The sequence below is a fragment of the Crinia signifera genome, chromosome 4, assembly GCF_055691185.1.
Source record: "Crinia signifera chromosome 4, ASM5569118v1, whole genome shotgun sequence".
In the NCBI taxonomy this organism is placed as follows: Eukaryota; Metazoa; Chordata; class Amphibia; order Anura; family Myobatrachidae; genus Crinia; species Crinia signifera.
The window spans coordinates 300569445-300583211 of record NC_139220.1 but is presented as its reverse complement, the minus strand read 5'-3'; the positions used below and the strand labels follow the sequence as shown (position 1 = coordinate 300583211).

The window sequence follows — 13767 nt, the reverse complement described above, 5'->3', positions numbered from 1 at the left end:
AAAAACCACAATTACATCCGTGTCTTCCAGTTGCTGATTTTGAAGATTGATGTAGAGATTAGTGTTTTTAATAAGACGTGTTGGAGTTAGTCTATTTTCTTGCATCTTCTGTATATGAAAAACCACAATTACATCCGTGTCTTCCAGTTGCTGATTTTGAAGATTGATGTAGAGATTAGTGTTTTTATCTCTGTTTATCTGGAGATGTTCCAGAATTTTTGAATGCAGTGTCATGCAAATTGGAGATAAATTCCTTACAATTTTTGCTACCAGAGTGTGAGATATGAAAAAGCACTTGGGAACAGAAAATACAATTTCCTTGAAGTCATCACCCAGGAAGGTTTTGCCAGGTCTTGGACTCATTAGCATATACATTCCCATAATCCACTGCTCCTAGCCAGAGACTGTTTGTCTAGCCATGGTTGTAATGAGTTCTCTGTTGCACATGCTGATTGCTCCAGCCAAGCACCTATCAACTTTGCGCAGTGGCATTATCATAGCTTATGAGGTCAAACCGAGGCGTGATTATTGCTAGTTGAAAACTTTACCCAATACTCTGCCATGACGACTTGCAATATAGTCAGCATTGGCAATTTTTGCTAGTCTCCCAGGAGACTATAAGATTTTGTAAAGGAAAGATGTGTTGGAGTTAGTCTATTTTCTTGAATCTTCTGTATGTGAAAAACCACAATTGACTGTGTCTTCCAGTTGCTGATTTTGAAGATTGGTTTAGAGATTAGTGTTTTTAATAAGACGTGTTGGAGTTAGTCTATTTTCTTGCATCTTCTGTATATGAAAAACCACAATTACATCCGTGTCTTCCAGTTGCTGATTTTGAAGATTGATGTAGAGATTAGTGTTTTTATCTCTGTTTATCTGGAGATGTTCCAGAATTTTTGAATGCATTGTCATGCAAATTGGAGATAAATTCCTTACAATTTTTGCTACCAGAGTGTGAGATATGAAAAAGCACTTGGGAACAGAAAATACAATTTCCTTGAAGTCATCACCCAGGAAGGTTTTGCCAGGTCTTGGACTCATTAGCATATACATTCCCATAATCCACTGCTCCTAGCCAGAGACTGTTTGTCTAGCCATGGTTGTAATGAGTTCTCTGTTGCACATGCTGATTGCTCCAGCCAAGCACCTATCAACGTTGCGCAGTGGCATTATCATAGCTTATGAGGTCAAACTGAGGCGTGATTATTGCTAGTTGAAAACTTTACCCAATACCCCGCCATGATGACTTGCAATATAGTCAGCATTGGCAATTTTTGCTAGTCTCCCAGGAGACTATAAGATTTTGTAAAGGAAAGATGTGTTGGAGTTAGTCTATTTTCTTGAATCTTCTGTATGTGAAAAACCACAATTGACTGTGTCTTCCAGTTGCTGATATTGAAGATTGGTTTAGAGATTAGTGTTTTTAATAAGACGTGTTGGAGTTAGTCTATTTTCTTGCATCTTCTGTGTATGAAAAACCACAATTACATCCGTGTCTTCCAGTTGCTGATTTTGAAGATTGATGTAGAGATTAGTGTTTTTATCTCTGTTTATCTGGAGATGTTCCAGAATTTTTGAATGCATTGTCATGCAAATTGGAGATAAATTCCTTACAATTTTTGCTACCAGAGTGTGAGATATGAAAAAGCACTTGGGAACAGAAAATACAATTTTCTTGAAGTCATCACCCAGGAAGGTTTTGCCAGGTCTTGGACTCATTAGCATATACATTCCCATAATCCACTGCTCCTAGCCAGAGACTGTTTGTCTAGCCATGGTTGTAATGAGTTCTCTGTTGCACATGCTGATTGCTCCAGCCAAGCACCTATCAACTTTGCGCAGTGGCATTATCATAGCTTATGAGGTCAAACTGAGGCGTGATTATTGCTAGTTGAAAACTTTACCCAATACCCCGCCATGATGACTTGCAATATAGTCAGCATTGGCAATTTTTGCTAGTCTCCCAGGAGACTATAAGATTTTGTAAAGGAAAGATGTGTTGGAGTTAGTCTATTTTCTTGAATCTTCTGTATGTGAAAAACCACAATTGACTGTGTCTTCCAGTTGCTGATTTTGAAGATTGGTTTAGAGATTAGTGTTTTTAATAAGACGTGTTGGAGTTAGTCTATTTTCTTGCATCTTCTGTATATGAAAAACCACAATTACATCCGTGTCTTCCAGTTGCTGATTTTGAAGATTGATGTAGAGATTAGTGTTTTTATCTCTGTTTATCTGGAGATGTTCCAGAATTTTTGAATGCATTGTCATGCAAATTGGAGATAAATTCCTTACAATTTTTGCTACCAGAGTGTGAGATATGAAAAAGCACTTGGGAACAGAAAATACAATTTCCTTGAAGTCATCACCCAGGAAGGTTTTGCCAGGTCTTGGACTCATTAGCATATACATTCCCATAATCCACTGCTCCTAGCCAGAGACTGTTTGTCTAGCCATGGTTGTAATGAGTTCTCTGTTGCACATGCTGATTGCTCCAGCCAAGCACCTATCAACTTTGCGCAGTGGCATTATCATAGCTTATGAGGTCAAACTGAGGCGTGATTATTGCTAGTTGAAAACTTTACCCAATACCCCGCCATGATGACTTGCAATATAGTCAGCATTGGCAATTTTTGCTAGTCTCCCAGGAGACTATAAGATTTTGTAAAGGAAAGATGTGTTGGAGTTAGTCTATTTACTTGAATCTTCTGTATGTGAAAAACCACAATTGACTGTGTCTTCCAGTTGCTGATTTTGAAGATTGGTTTAGAGATTAGTGTTTTTAATAAGACGTGTTGGAGTTAGTCTATTTTCTTGCATCTTCTGTATATGAAAAACCACAATTACATCCGTGTCTTCCAGTTGCTGATTTTGAAGATTGATGTAGAGATTAGTGTTTTTATCTCTGTTTATCTGGAGATGTTCCAGAATTTTTGAATGCATTGTCATGCAAATTGGAGATAAATTCCTTACAATTTTTGCTACCAGAGTGTGAGATATGAAAAAGCACTTGGGAACAGAAAATACAATTTTCTTGAAGTCATCACCCAGGAAGGTTTTGCCAGGTCTTGGACTCATTAGCATATACATTCCCATAATCCACTGCTCCTAGCCAGAGACTGTTTGTCTAGCCATGGTTGTAATGAGTTCTCTGTTGCACATGCTGATTGCTCCAGCCAAGCACCTATCAACTTTGCGCAGTGGCATTATCATAGCTTATGAGGTCAAACTGAGGCGTGATTATTGCTAGTTGAAAACTTTACCCAATACCCCGCCATGATGACTTGCAATATAGTCAGCATTGGCAATTTTTGCTAGTCTCCCAGGAGACTATAAGATTTTGTAAAGGAAAGATGTGTTGGAGTTAGTCTATTTTCTTGAATCTTCTGTATGTGAAAAACCACAATTGACTGTGTCTTCCAGTTGCTGATTTTGAAGATTGGTTTAGAGATTAGTATTTTTAATAAGACGTGTTGGAGTTAGTCTATTTTCTTGCATCTTCTGTATATGAAAAACCACAATTACATCCGTGTCTTCCAGTTGCTGATTTTGAAGATTGATGTAGAGATTAGTGTTTTTAATAAGACGTGTTGGAGTTAGTCTATTTTCTTGCATCTTCTGTATATGAAAAACCACAATTACATCCGTGTCTTCCAGTTGCTGATTTTGAAGATTGATGTAGAGATTAGTGTTTTTATCTCTGTTTATCTGGAGATGTTCCAGAATTTTTGAATGCAGTGTCATGCAAATTGGAGATAAATTCCTTACAATTTTTGCTACCAGAGTGTGAGATATGAAAAAGCACTTGGGAACAGAAAATACAATTTCCTTGAAATCATCACCCAGGAAGGTTTTGCCAGGTCTTGGACTCATTAGCATATACATTCCCATAATCCACTGCTCCTAGCCAGAGACTGTTTGTCTAGCCATGGTTGTAATGAGTTCTCTGTTGCACATGCTGATTGCTCCAGCCAAGCACCTATCAACTTTGCGCAGTGGCATTATCATAGCTTATGAGGTCAAACCGAGGCGTGATTATTGCTAGTTGAAAACTTTACCCAATACCCCGCCATGATGACTTGCAATATAGTCAGCATTGGCAATTTTTGCTAGTCTCCCAGGAGACTATAAGATTTTGTAAAGGAAAGATGTGTTGGAGTTAGTCTATTTTCTTGAATCTTCTGTATGTGAAAAACCACAATTGACTGTGTCTTCCAGTTGCTGATTTTGAAGATTGGTTTAGAGATTAGTGTTTTTAATAAGACGTGTTGGAGTTAGTCTATTTTCTTGCATCTTCTGTATATGAAAAACCACAATTACATCCGTGTCTTCCAGTTGCTGATTTTGAAGATTGATGTAGAGATTAGTGTTTTTATCTCTGTTTATCTGGAGATGTTCCAGAATTTTTGAATGCATTGTCATGCAAATTTGGGATAAATTCCTTACAATTTTTGCTACCAGAGTGTGAGATATGAAAAAGCACTTGGGAATAGAAAATACAATTTCCTTGAAGTCATCACCCAGGAAGGTTTTGCCAGGTCTTGGACTCATTAGCATATACATTCCCATAATCCACTGCTCCTAGCCAGAGACTGTTTGTCTAGCCATGGTTGTAATGAGTTCTCTGTTGCACATGCTGATTGCTCCAGCCAAGCACCTATCAACTTTGCGCAGTGGCATTATCATAGCTTATGAGGTCAAACCGAGGCGTGATTATTGCTAGTTGAAAACTTAACCCAATACCCCGCCATGGTGACTTGCAATATAGTCAGCATTGGCAATTTTTGCTAGTCTCCCAGGAGACTATAAGATTTTGTAAAGGAAAGATGTGTTGGAGTTAGTCTATTTTCTTGAATCTTCTGTATGTGAAAAACCACAATTGACTGTGTCTTCCAGTTGCTGATTTTGAAGATTGGTTTAGAGATTAGTGTTTTTAATAAGACGTGTTGGAGTTAGTCTATTTTCTTGCATCTTCTGTATATGAAAAACCACAATTACATCCGTGTCTTCCAGTTGCTGATTTGGAAGATTGATGTAGAGATTAGTGTTTTTAATAAGACGTGTTGGAGTTAGTCTATTTTCTTGCATCTTCTGTATATGAAAAACCACAATTACATCCGTGTCTTCCAGTTGCTGATTTTGAAGATTGATGTAGAGATTAGTGTTTTTATCTCTGTTTATCTGGAGATGTTCCAGAATTTTTGAATGCAGTGTCATGCAAATTGGAGATAAATTCCTTACAATTTTTGCTACCAGAGTGTGAGATATGAAAAAGCACTTGGGAACAGAAAATACAATTTCCTTGAAGTCATCACCCAGGAAGGTTTTGCCAGGTCTTGGACTCATTAGCATATACATTCCCATAATCCACTGCTCCTAGCCAGAGACGGTTTGTCTAGCCATGGTTGTAATGAGTTCTCTGTTGCACATGCTGATTGCTCCAGCCAAGCACCTATCAACTTTGCGCAGTGGCATTATCATAGCTTATGAGGTCAAGCCGAGGCGTGATTATTGCTAGTTGAAAACTTTACCCAATACCCCGCCATGATGACTTGCAATATAGTCAGCATTGGCAATTTTTGCTAGTCTCCCAGGAGACTATAAGATTTTGTAAAGGAAAGATGTGTTGGAGTTAGTCTATTTTCTTGAATCTTCTGTATGTGAAAAACCACAATTGACTGTGTCTTCCAGTTGCTGATTTTGAAGATTGGTTTAGAGATTAGTGTTTTTAATAAGACGTGTTGGAGTTAGTCTATTTTCTTGCATCTTCTGTATATGAAAAACCACAATTACATCCGTGTCTTCCAGTTGCTGATTTTGAAGATTGATGTAGAGATTAGTGTTTTTTATCTCTGTTTATCTGGAGATGTTCCAGAATTTTTGAATGCATTGTCATGCAAATTGGAGATAAATTCCTTACAATTTTTGCTACCAGAGTGTGAGATATGAAAAAGCACTTGGGAACAGAAAATACAATTTCCTTGAAGTCATCACCCAGGAAGGTTTTGCCAGGTCTTGGACTCATTAGCATATACATTCCCATAATCCACTGCTCCTAGCCAGAGACTGTTTGTCTAGCCATGGTTGTAATGAGTTCTCTGTTGCACATGCTGATTGCTCCAGCCAAGCACCTATCAACTTTGCGCAGTGGCATTATCATAGCTTATGAGGTCAAACCGAGGCGTGATTATTGCTAGTTGAAAACTTTACCCAATACCCCGCCATGGTGACTTGCAATATAGTCAGCATTGGCAATTTTTGCTAGTCTCCCAGGAGACTATAAGATTTTGTAAAGGAAAGATGTGTTGGAGTTAGTCTATTTTCTTGAATCTTCTGTATGTGAAAAACCACAATTGACTGTGTCTTCCAGTTGCTGATTTTGAAGATTGGTTTAGAGATTAGTGTTTTTAATAAGACGTGTTGGAGTTAGTCTATTTTCTTGCATCTTCTGTATATGAAAAACCACAATTACATCCGTGTCTTCCAGTTGCTGATTTGGAAGATTGATGTAGAGATTAGTGTTTTTAATAAGACGTGTTGGAGTTAGTCTATTTTCTTGCATCTTCTGTATATGAAAAACCACAATTACATCCGTGTCTTCCAGTTGCTGATTTTGAAGATTGATGTAGAGATTAGTGTTTTTATCTCTGTTTATCTGGAGATGTTCCAGAATTTTTGAATGCAGTGTCATGCAAATTGGAGATAAATTCCTTACAATTTTTGCTACCAGAGTGTGAGATATGAAAAAGCACTTGGGAACAGAAAATACAATTTCCTTGAAGTCATCACCCAGGAAGGTTTTGCCAGGTCTTGGACTCATTAGCATATACATTCCCATAATCCACTGCTCCTAGCCAGAGACGGTTTGTCTAGCCATGGTTGTAATGAGTTCTCTGTTGCACATGCTGATTGCTCCAGCCAAGCACCTATCAACTTTGCGCAGTGGCATTATCATAGCTTATGAGGTCAAACCGAGGCGTGATTATTGCTAGTTGAAAACTTTACCCAATACCCCGCCATGATGACTTGCAATATAGTCAGCATTGGCAATTTTTGCTAGTCTCCCAGGAGACTATAAGATTTTGTAAAGGAAAGATGTGTTGGAGTTAGTCTATTTTCTTGAATCTTCTGTATGTGAAAAACCACAATTGACTGTGTCTTCCAGTTGGTGATTTTGAAGATTGGTTTAGAGATTAGTGTTTTTAATAAGACGTGTTGGAGTTAGTCTATTTTCTTGCATCTTCTGTATATGAAAAACCACAATTACATCCGTGTCTTCCAGTTTCTGATTTTGAAGATTGATGTAGAGATTAGTGTTTTTTATCTCTGTTTATCTGGAGATGTTCCAGAATTTTTGAATGCATTGTCATGCAAATTGGAGATAAATTCCTTACAATTTTTGCTACCAGAGTGTGAGATATGAAAAAGCACTTGGGAACAGAAAATACAATTTCCTTGAAGTCATCACCCAGGAAGGTTTTGCCAGGTCTTGGACTCATTAGCATATACATTCCCATAATCCACTGCTCCTAGCCAGAGACTGTTTGTCTAGCCATGGTTGTAATGAGTTCTCTGTTGCACATGCTGATTGCTCCAGCCAAGCACCTATCAACTTTGCGCAGTGGCATTATCATAGCTTATGAGGTCAAACCGAGGCGTGATTATTGCTAGTTGAAAACTTTACCCAATACCCCGCTATGATGACTTGCAATATAGTCAGCATTGGCAATTTTTGCTAGTCTCCCAGGAGACTATAAGATTTTGTAAAGGAAAGATGTGTTGGAGTTAGTCTATTTTCTTGAATCTTCTGTATGTGAAAAACCACAATTGACTGTGTCTTCCAGTTGCTGATTTTGAAGATTGGTTTAGAGATTAGTGTTTTTAATAAGACGTGTTGGAGTTAGTCTATTTTCTTGCATCTTCTGTATATGAAAAACCACAATTACATCCGTGTCTTCCAGTTGCTGATTTTGAAGATTGATGTAGAGATTAGTGTTTTTTATCTCTGTTTATCTGGAGATGTTCCAGAATTTTTGAATGCATTGTCATGCAAATTGGAGATAAATTCCTTACAATTTTTGCTACCAGAGTGTGAGATATGAAAAAGCACTTGGGAACAGAAAATACAATTTCCTTGAAGTCATCACCCAGGAAGGTTTTGCCAGGTCTTGGACTCATTAGCATATACATTCCCATAATCCACTGCTCCTAGCCAGAGACTGTTTGTCTAGCCATGGTTGTAATGAGTTCTCTGTTGCACATGCTGATTGCTCCAGCCAAGCACCTATTAACTTTGCGCAGTGGCATTATCATAGCTTATGAGGTCAAACCGAGGCGTGATTATTGCTAGTTGAAAACTTTACCCAATACCCCGCCATGATGACTTGCAATATAGTCAGCATTGGCAATTTTTGCTAGTCTCCCAGGAGACTATAAGATTTTGTAAAGGAAAGATGTGTTGGAGTTAGTCTATTTTTTTGAATCTTCTGTATGTGAAAAACCACAATTGACTGTGTCTTCCAGTTGCTGATTTTGAAGATTGGTTTAGAGATTAGTGTTTTGAATAAGATGTGTTGGAGTTAGTCTATTTTCTTGCATCTTCTGTATATGAAAAACCACAATTACATCCGTGTCTTCCAGTTGCTGATTTTGAAGATTGATGTAGAGATTAGTGTTTTTATCTCTGTTTATCTGGAGATGTTCCAGAATTTTTGAATGCATTGTCATGCAAATTTGGGATAAATTCCTTACAATTTTTGCTACCAGAGTGTGAGATATGAAAAAGCACTTGGGAACAGAAAATACAATTTCCTTGAAGTCATCACCCAGGAAGGTTTTGCCAGGTCTTGGACTCATTAGCATTTACATTCCCATAATCCACTGCTCCTAGCCAGACACTGTTTGTCTAGCCATGGTTGTAATGAGTTCTCTGTTGCACATGCTAATTGCTCCAGCCAAGCACCTATCAACTTTGCGCAGTGGCATTATCATAGCTAATGAGGTCAAACCGAGGCGTGATTATTGCTAGTTGAAAACTTTACCCAATACCCCGCCATGATGACTTGCAATATAGTCAGCATTGGCAATTTTTGCTAGTCTCCCAGGAGACTATAAGATTTTGTAAAGGAAAGATGTGTTGGAGTTAGTCTATTTTCTTGAATCTTCTGTATGTGAAAAACCACAATTGACTGTGTCTTCCAGTTGCTGATATTGAAGATTGGTTTAGAGATTAGTGTTTTTAATAAGACGTGTTGGAGTTAGTCTATTTTCTTGCATCTTCTGTATATGAAAAACCACAATTACATCCGTGTCTTCCAGTTGCTGATTTTGAAGATTGATGTAGAGATTAGTGTTTTTATCTCTGTTTATCTGGAGATGTTCCAGAATTTTTGAATGCATTGTCATGCAAATTGGAGATAAATTCCTTACAATTTTTGCTACCAGAGTGTGAGATATGAAAAAGCACTTGGGAACAGAAAATACAATTTTCTTGAAGTCATCACCCAGGAAGGTTTTGCCAGGTCTTGGACTCATTAGCATATACATTCCCATAATCCACTGCTCCTAGCCAGAGACTGTTTGTCTAGCCATGGTTGTAATGAGTTCTCTGTTGCACATGCTGATTGCTCCAGCCAAGCACCTATCAACTTTGCGCAGTGGCATTATCATAGCTTATGAGGTCAAACTGAGGCGTGATTATTGCTAGTTGAAAACTTTACCCAATACCCCGCCATGATGACTTGCAATATAGTCAGCATTGGCAATTTTTGCTAGTCTCCCAGGAGACTATAAGATTTTGTAAAGGAAAGATGTGTTGGAGTTAGTCTATTTTCTTGAATCTTCTGTATGTGAAAAACCACAATTGACTGTGTCTTCCAGTTGCTGATTTTGAAGATTGGTTTAGAGATTAGTGTTTTTAATAAGACGTGTTGGAGTTAGTCTATTTTCTTGCATCTTCTGTATATGAAAAACCACAATTACATCCGTGTCTTCCAGTTGCTGATTTTGAAGATTGATGTAGAGATTAGTGTTTTTATCTCTGTTTATCTGGAGATGTTCCAGAATTTTTGAATGCAGTGTCATGCAAATTGGAGATAAATTCCTTACAATTTTTGCTACCAGAGTGTGAGATATGAAAAAGCACTTGGGAACAGAAAATACAATTTCCTTGAAATCATCACCCAGGAAGGTTTTGCCAGGTCTTGGACTCATTAGCATATACATTCCCATAATCCACTGCTCCTAGCCAGAGACTGTTTGTCTAGCCATGGTTGTAATGAGTTCTCTGTTGCACATGCTGATTGCTCCAGCCAAGCACCTATCAACGTTGCGCAGTGGCATTATCATAGCTTATGAGGTCAAACTGAGGCGTGATTATTGCTAGTTGAAAACTTTACCCAATACCCCGCCATGATGACTTGCAATATAGTCAGCATTGGCAATTTTTGCTAGTCTCCCAGGAGACTATAAGATTTTGTAAAGGAAAGATGTGTTGGAGTTAGTCTATTTTCTTGAATCTTCTGTATGTGAAAAACCACAATTGACTGTGTCTTCCAGTTGCTGATATTGAAGATTGGTTTAGAGATTAGTGTTTTTAATAAGACGTGTTGGAGTTAGTCTATTTTCTTGCATCTTCTGTATATGAAAAACCACAATTACATCCGTGTCTTCCAGTTGCTGATTTTGAAGATTGATGTAGAGATTAGTGTTTTTATCTCTGTTTATCTGGAGATGTTCCAGAATTTTTGAATGCATTGTCATGCAAATTGGAGATAAATTCCTTACAATTTTTGCTACCAGAGTGTGAGATATGAAAAAGCACTTGGGAACAGAAAATACAATTTTCTTGAAGTCATCACCCAGGAAGGTTTTGCCAGGTCTTGGACTCATTAGCATATACATTCCCATAATCCACTGCTCCTAGCCAGAGACTGTTTGTCTAGCCATGGTTGTAATGAGTTCTCTGTTGCACATGCTGATTGCTCCAGCCAAGCACCTATCAACTTTGCGCAGTGGCATTATCATAGCTTATGAGGTCAAACTGAGGCGTGATTATTGCTAGTTGAAAACTTTACCCAATACCCCGCCATGATGACTTGCAATATAGTCAGCATTGGCAATTTTTGCTAGTCTCCCAGGAGACTATAAGATTTTGTAAAGGAAAGATGTGTTGGAGTTAGTCTATTTTCTTGAATCTTCTGTATGTGAAAAATCACAATTGACTGTGTCTTCCAGTTGCTGATTTTGAAGATTGGTTTAGAGATTAGTATTTTTAATAAGACGTGTTGGAGTTAGTCTATTTTCTTGCATCTTCTGTATATGAAAAACCACAATTACATCCGTGTCTTCCAGTTGCTGATTTTGAAGATTGATGTAGAGATTAGTGTTTTTAATAAGACGTGTTGGAGTTAGTCTATTTTCTTGCATCTTCTGTATATGAAAAACCACAATTACATCCGTGTCTTCCAGTTGCTGATTTTGAAGATTGATGTAGAGATTAGTATTTTTAATAAGACGTGTTGGAGTTAGTCTATTTTCTTGCATCTTCTGTATATGAAAAACCACAATTACATCCGTGTCTTCCAGTTGCTGATTTTGAAGATTGATGTAGAGATTAGTGTTTTTATCTCTGTTTATCTGGAGATGTTCCAGAATTTTTGAATGCAGTGTCATGCAAATTGGAGATAAATTCCTTACAATTTTTGCTACCAGAGTGTGAGATATGAAAAAGCACTTGGGAACAGAAAATACAATTTCCTTGAAATCATCACCCAGGAAGGTTTTGCCAGGTCTTGGACTCATTAGCATATACATTCCCATAATCCACTGCTCCTAGCCAGAGACTGTTTGTCTAGCCATGGTTGTAATGAGTTCTCTGTTGCACATGCTGATTGCTCCAGCCAAGCACCTATCAACTTTGCGCAGTGGCATTATCATAGCTTATGAGGTCAAACTGAGGCGTGATTATTGCTAGTTGAAAACTTTACCCAATACCCCGCCATGATGACTTGCAATATAGTCAGCATTGGCAATTTTTGCTAGTCTCCCAGGAGACTATAAGATTTTGTAAAGGAAAGATGTGTTGGAGTTAGTCTATTTTCTTGAATCTTCTGTATGTGAAAAACCACAATTGACTGTGTCTTCCAGTTGCTGATTTTGAAGATTGGTTTAGAGATTAGTGTTTTTAATAAGACGTGTTGGAGTTAGTCTATTTTCTTGCATCTTCTGTATATGAAAAACCACAATTACATCCGTGTCTTCCAGTTGCTGATTTTGAAGATTGATGTAGAGATTAGTGTTTTTATCTCTGTTTATCTGGAGATGTTCCAGAATTTTTGAATGCATTGTCATGCAAATTGGAGATAAATTCCTTACAATTTTTGCTACCAGAGTGTGAGATATGAAAAAGCACTTGGGAACAGAAAATACAATTTCCTTGAAGTCATCACCCAGGAAGGTTTTGCCAGGTCTTGGACTCATTAGCATATACATTCCCATAATCCACTGCTCCTAGCCAGAGACTGTTTGTCTAGCCATGGTTGTAATGAGTTCTCTGTTGCACATGCTGATTGCTCCAGCCAAGCACCTATCAACTTTGCGCAGTGGCATTATCATAGCTTATAAGGTCAAACTGAGGCGTGATTATTGCTAGTTGAAAGCTTTACCCAATACCCCGCCATGATGACTTGCAATATAGTCAGCATTGGCAATTTTTGCTAGTCTCCCAGGAGACTATAAGATTTTGTAAAGGAAAGATGTGTTGGAGTTAGTCTATTTTCTTGAATCTTCTGTATGTGAAAAACCACAATTGACCGTGTCTTCCAGTTGCTGATTTTGAAGATTGGTTTAGAGATTAGTATTTTTAATAAGACGTGTTGGAGTTAGTCTATTTTCTTGCATCTTCTGTATATGAAAAACCACAATTACATCCGTGTCTTCCAGTTGCTGATTTTGAAGATTGATGTAGAGATTAGTGTTTTTAATAAGACGTGTTGGAGTTAGTCTATTTTCTTGCATCTTCTGTATATGAAAAACCACAATTACATCCGTGTCTTCCAGTTGCTGATTTTGAAGATTGATGTAGAGATTAGTGTTTTTATCTCTGTTTATCTGGAGATGTTCCAGAATTTTTGAATGCAGTGTCATGCAAATTGGAGATAAATTCCTTACAATTTTTGCTACCAGAGTGTGAGATATGAAAAAGCACTTGGGAACAGAAAATACAATTTCCTTGAAGTCATCACCCAGGAAGGTTTTGCCAGGTCTTGGACTCATTAGCATATACATTCCCATAATCCACTGCTCCTAGCCAGAGACTGTTTGTCTAGCCATGGTTGTAATGAGTTCTCTGTTGCACATGCTGATTGCTCCAGCCAAGCACCTATCAACTTTGCGCAGTGGCATTATCATAGCTTATGAGGTCAAACCGAGGCGTGATTATTGCTAGTTGAAAACTTTACCCAATACCCTGCCATGACGACTTGCAATATAGTCAGCATTGGCAATTTTTGCTAGTCTCCCAGGAGACTATAAGATTTTGTAAAGGAAAGATGTGTTGGAGTTAGTCTATTTTCTTGAATCTTCTGTATGTGAAAAACCACAATTGACTGTGTCTTCCAGTTGCTGATTTTGAAGATTGGTTTAGAGATTAGTGTTTTTAATAAGACGTGTTGGAGTTAGTCTATTTTCTTGCATCTTCTGTATATGAAAAACCACAATTACATCCGTGTCTTCCAGTTGCTGATTTTGAAGATTGATGTAGAGATTAGT

At 37.8% G+C, this 13767-nt stretch overlaps 19 non-coding genes across 19 annotated transcripts; all 19 read left to right on the top strand.

Moving 5' to 3' along the window:
- The first annotated feature begins 474 nt into the window (after nucleotides 1-474).
- Nucleotides 475-615, top strand: LOC146076741 (U4 spliceosomal RNA). The gene has a single exon (XR_014474139.1). It is a non-coding gene; the product is annotated as a U4 spliceosomal RNA (small nuclear RNA).
- Nucleotides 616-1152: 537 nt separating this feature from the next.
- Nucleotides 1153-1293, top strand: LOC146076703 (U4 spliceosomal RNA). The gene has a single exon (XR_014474102.1). It is a non-coding gene; the product is annotated as a U4 spliceosomal RNA (small nuclear RNA).
- Nucleotides 1294-1830: 537 nt separating this feature from the next.
- LOC146076596 (U4 spliceosomal RNA) lies at nucleotides 1831-1971 on the top strand. Its single transcript, XR_014473996.1, has one exon. It is a non-coding gene; the product is annotated as a U4 spliceosomal RNA (small nuclear RNA).
- Nucleotides 1972-2508: 537 nt separating this feature from the next.
- On the top strand, nucleotides 2509-2649 carry LOC146076595 (U4 spliceosomal RNA). The gene has a single exon (XR_014473995.1). It is a non-coding gene; the product is annotated as a U4 spliceosomal RNA (small nuclear RNA).
- A 537-nt stretch (nucleotides 2650-3186) lies between these two features.
- Nucleotides 3187-3327, top strand: LOC146076594 (U4 spliceosomal RNA). The gene has a single exon (XR_014473994.1). It is a non-coding gene; the product is annotated as a U4 spliceosomal RNA (small nuclear RNA).
- A 654-nt stretch (nucleotides 3328-3981) lies between these two features.
- Nucleotides 3982-4122, top strand: LOC146076378 (U4 spliceosomal RNA). The gene has a single exon (XR_014473779.1). It is a non-coding gene; the product is annotated as a U4 spliceosomal RNA (small nuclear RNA).
- A 537-nt stretch (nucleotides 4123-4659) lies between these two features.
- Nucleotides 4660-4800, top strand: LOC146076528 (U4 spliceosomal RNA). Its single transcript, XR_014473928.1, has one exon. It is a non-coding gene; the product is annotated as a U4 spliceosomal RNA (small nuclear RNA).
- Nucleotides 4801-5454: 654 nt separating this feature from the next.
- On the top strand, nucleotides 5455-5595 carry LOC146076516 (U4 spliceosomal RNA). Its single transcript, XR_014473916.1, has one exon. It is a non-coding gene; the product is annotated as a U4 spliceosomal RNA (small nuclear RNA).
- A 538-nt stretch (nucleotides 5596-6133) lies between these two features.
- Nucleotides 6134-6274, top strand: LOC146076496 (U4 spliceosomal RNA). The gene has a single exon (XR_014473896.1). It is a non-coding gene; the product is annotated as a U4 spliceosomal RNA (small nuclear RNA).
- Nucleotides 6275-6928: 654 nt separating this feature from the next.
- On the top strand, nucleotides 6929-7069 carry LOC146076377 (U4 spliceosomal RNA). The gene has a single exon (XR_014473778.1). It is a non-coding gene; the product is annotated as a U4 spliceosomal RNA (small nuclear RNA).
- A 538-nt stretch (nucleotides 7070-7607) lies between these two features.
- On the top strand, nucleotides 7608-7748 carry LOC146076561 (U4 spliceosomal RNA). The gene has a single exon (XR_014473961.1). It is a non-coding gene; the product is annotated as a U4 spliceosomal RNA (small nuclear RNA).
- A 538-nt stretch (nucleotides 7749-8286) lies between these two features.
- On the top strand, nucleotides 8287-8427 carry LOC146076376 (U4 spliceosomal RNA). The gene has a single exon (XR_014473777.1). It is a non-coding gene; the product is annotated as a U4 spliceosomal RNA (small nuclear RNA).
- Nucleotides 8428-8964: 537 nt separating this feature from the next.
- Nucleotides 8965-9105, top strand: LOC146076346 (U4 spliceosomal RNA). Its single transcript, XR_014473747.1, has one exon. It is a non-coding gene; the product is annotated as a U4 spliceosomal RNA (small nuclear RNA).
- A 537-nt stretch (nucleotides 9106-9642) lies between these two features.
- LOC146076593 (U4 spliceosomal RNA) lies at nucleotides 9643-9783 on the top strand. The gene has a single exon (XR_014473993.1). It is a non-coding gene; the product is annotated as a U4 spliceosomal RNA (small nuclear RNA).
- A 537-nt stretch (nucleotides 9784-10320) lies between these two features.
- On the top strand, nucleotides 10321-10461 carry LOC146076702 (U4 spliceosomal RNA). The gene has a single exon (XR_014474101.1). It is a non-coding gene; the product is annotated as a U4 spliceosomal RNA (small nuclear RNA).
- Nucleotides 10462-10998: 537 nt separating this feature from the next.
- LOC146076591 (U4 spliceosomal RNA) lies at nucleotides 10999-11139 on the top strand. The gene has a single exon (XR_014473991.1). It is a non-coding gene; the product is annotated as a U4 spliceosomal RNA (small nuclear RNA).
- Nucleotides 11140-11910: 771 nt separating this feature from the next.
- On the top strand, nucleotides 11911-12051 carry LOC146076590 (U4 spliceosomal RNA). Its single transcript, XR_014473990.1, has one exon. It is a non-coding gene; the product is annotated as a U4 spliceosomal RNA (small nuclear RNA).
- Nucleotides 12052-12588: 537 nt separating this feature from the next.
- Nucleotides 12589-12729, top strand: LOC146076779 (U4 spliceosomal RNA). The gene has a single exon (XR_014474178.1). It is a non-coding gene; the product is annotated as a U4 spliceosomal RNA (small nuclear RNA).
- A 654-nt stretch (nucleotides 12730-13383) lies between these two features.
- On the top strand, nucleotides 13384-13524 carry LOC146076711 (U4 spliceosomal RNA). Its single transcript, XR_014474110.1, has one exon. It is a non-coding gene; the product is annotated as a U4 spliceosomal RNA (small nuclear RNA).
- Nucleotides 13525-13767: the final 243 nt, after the last annotated feature.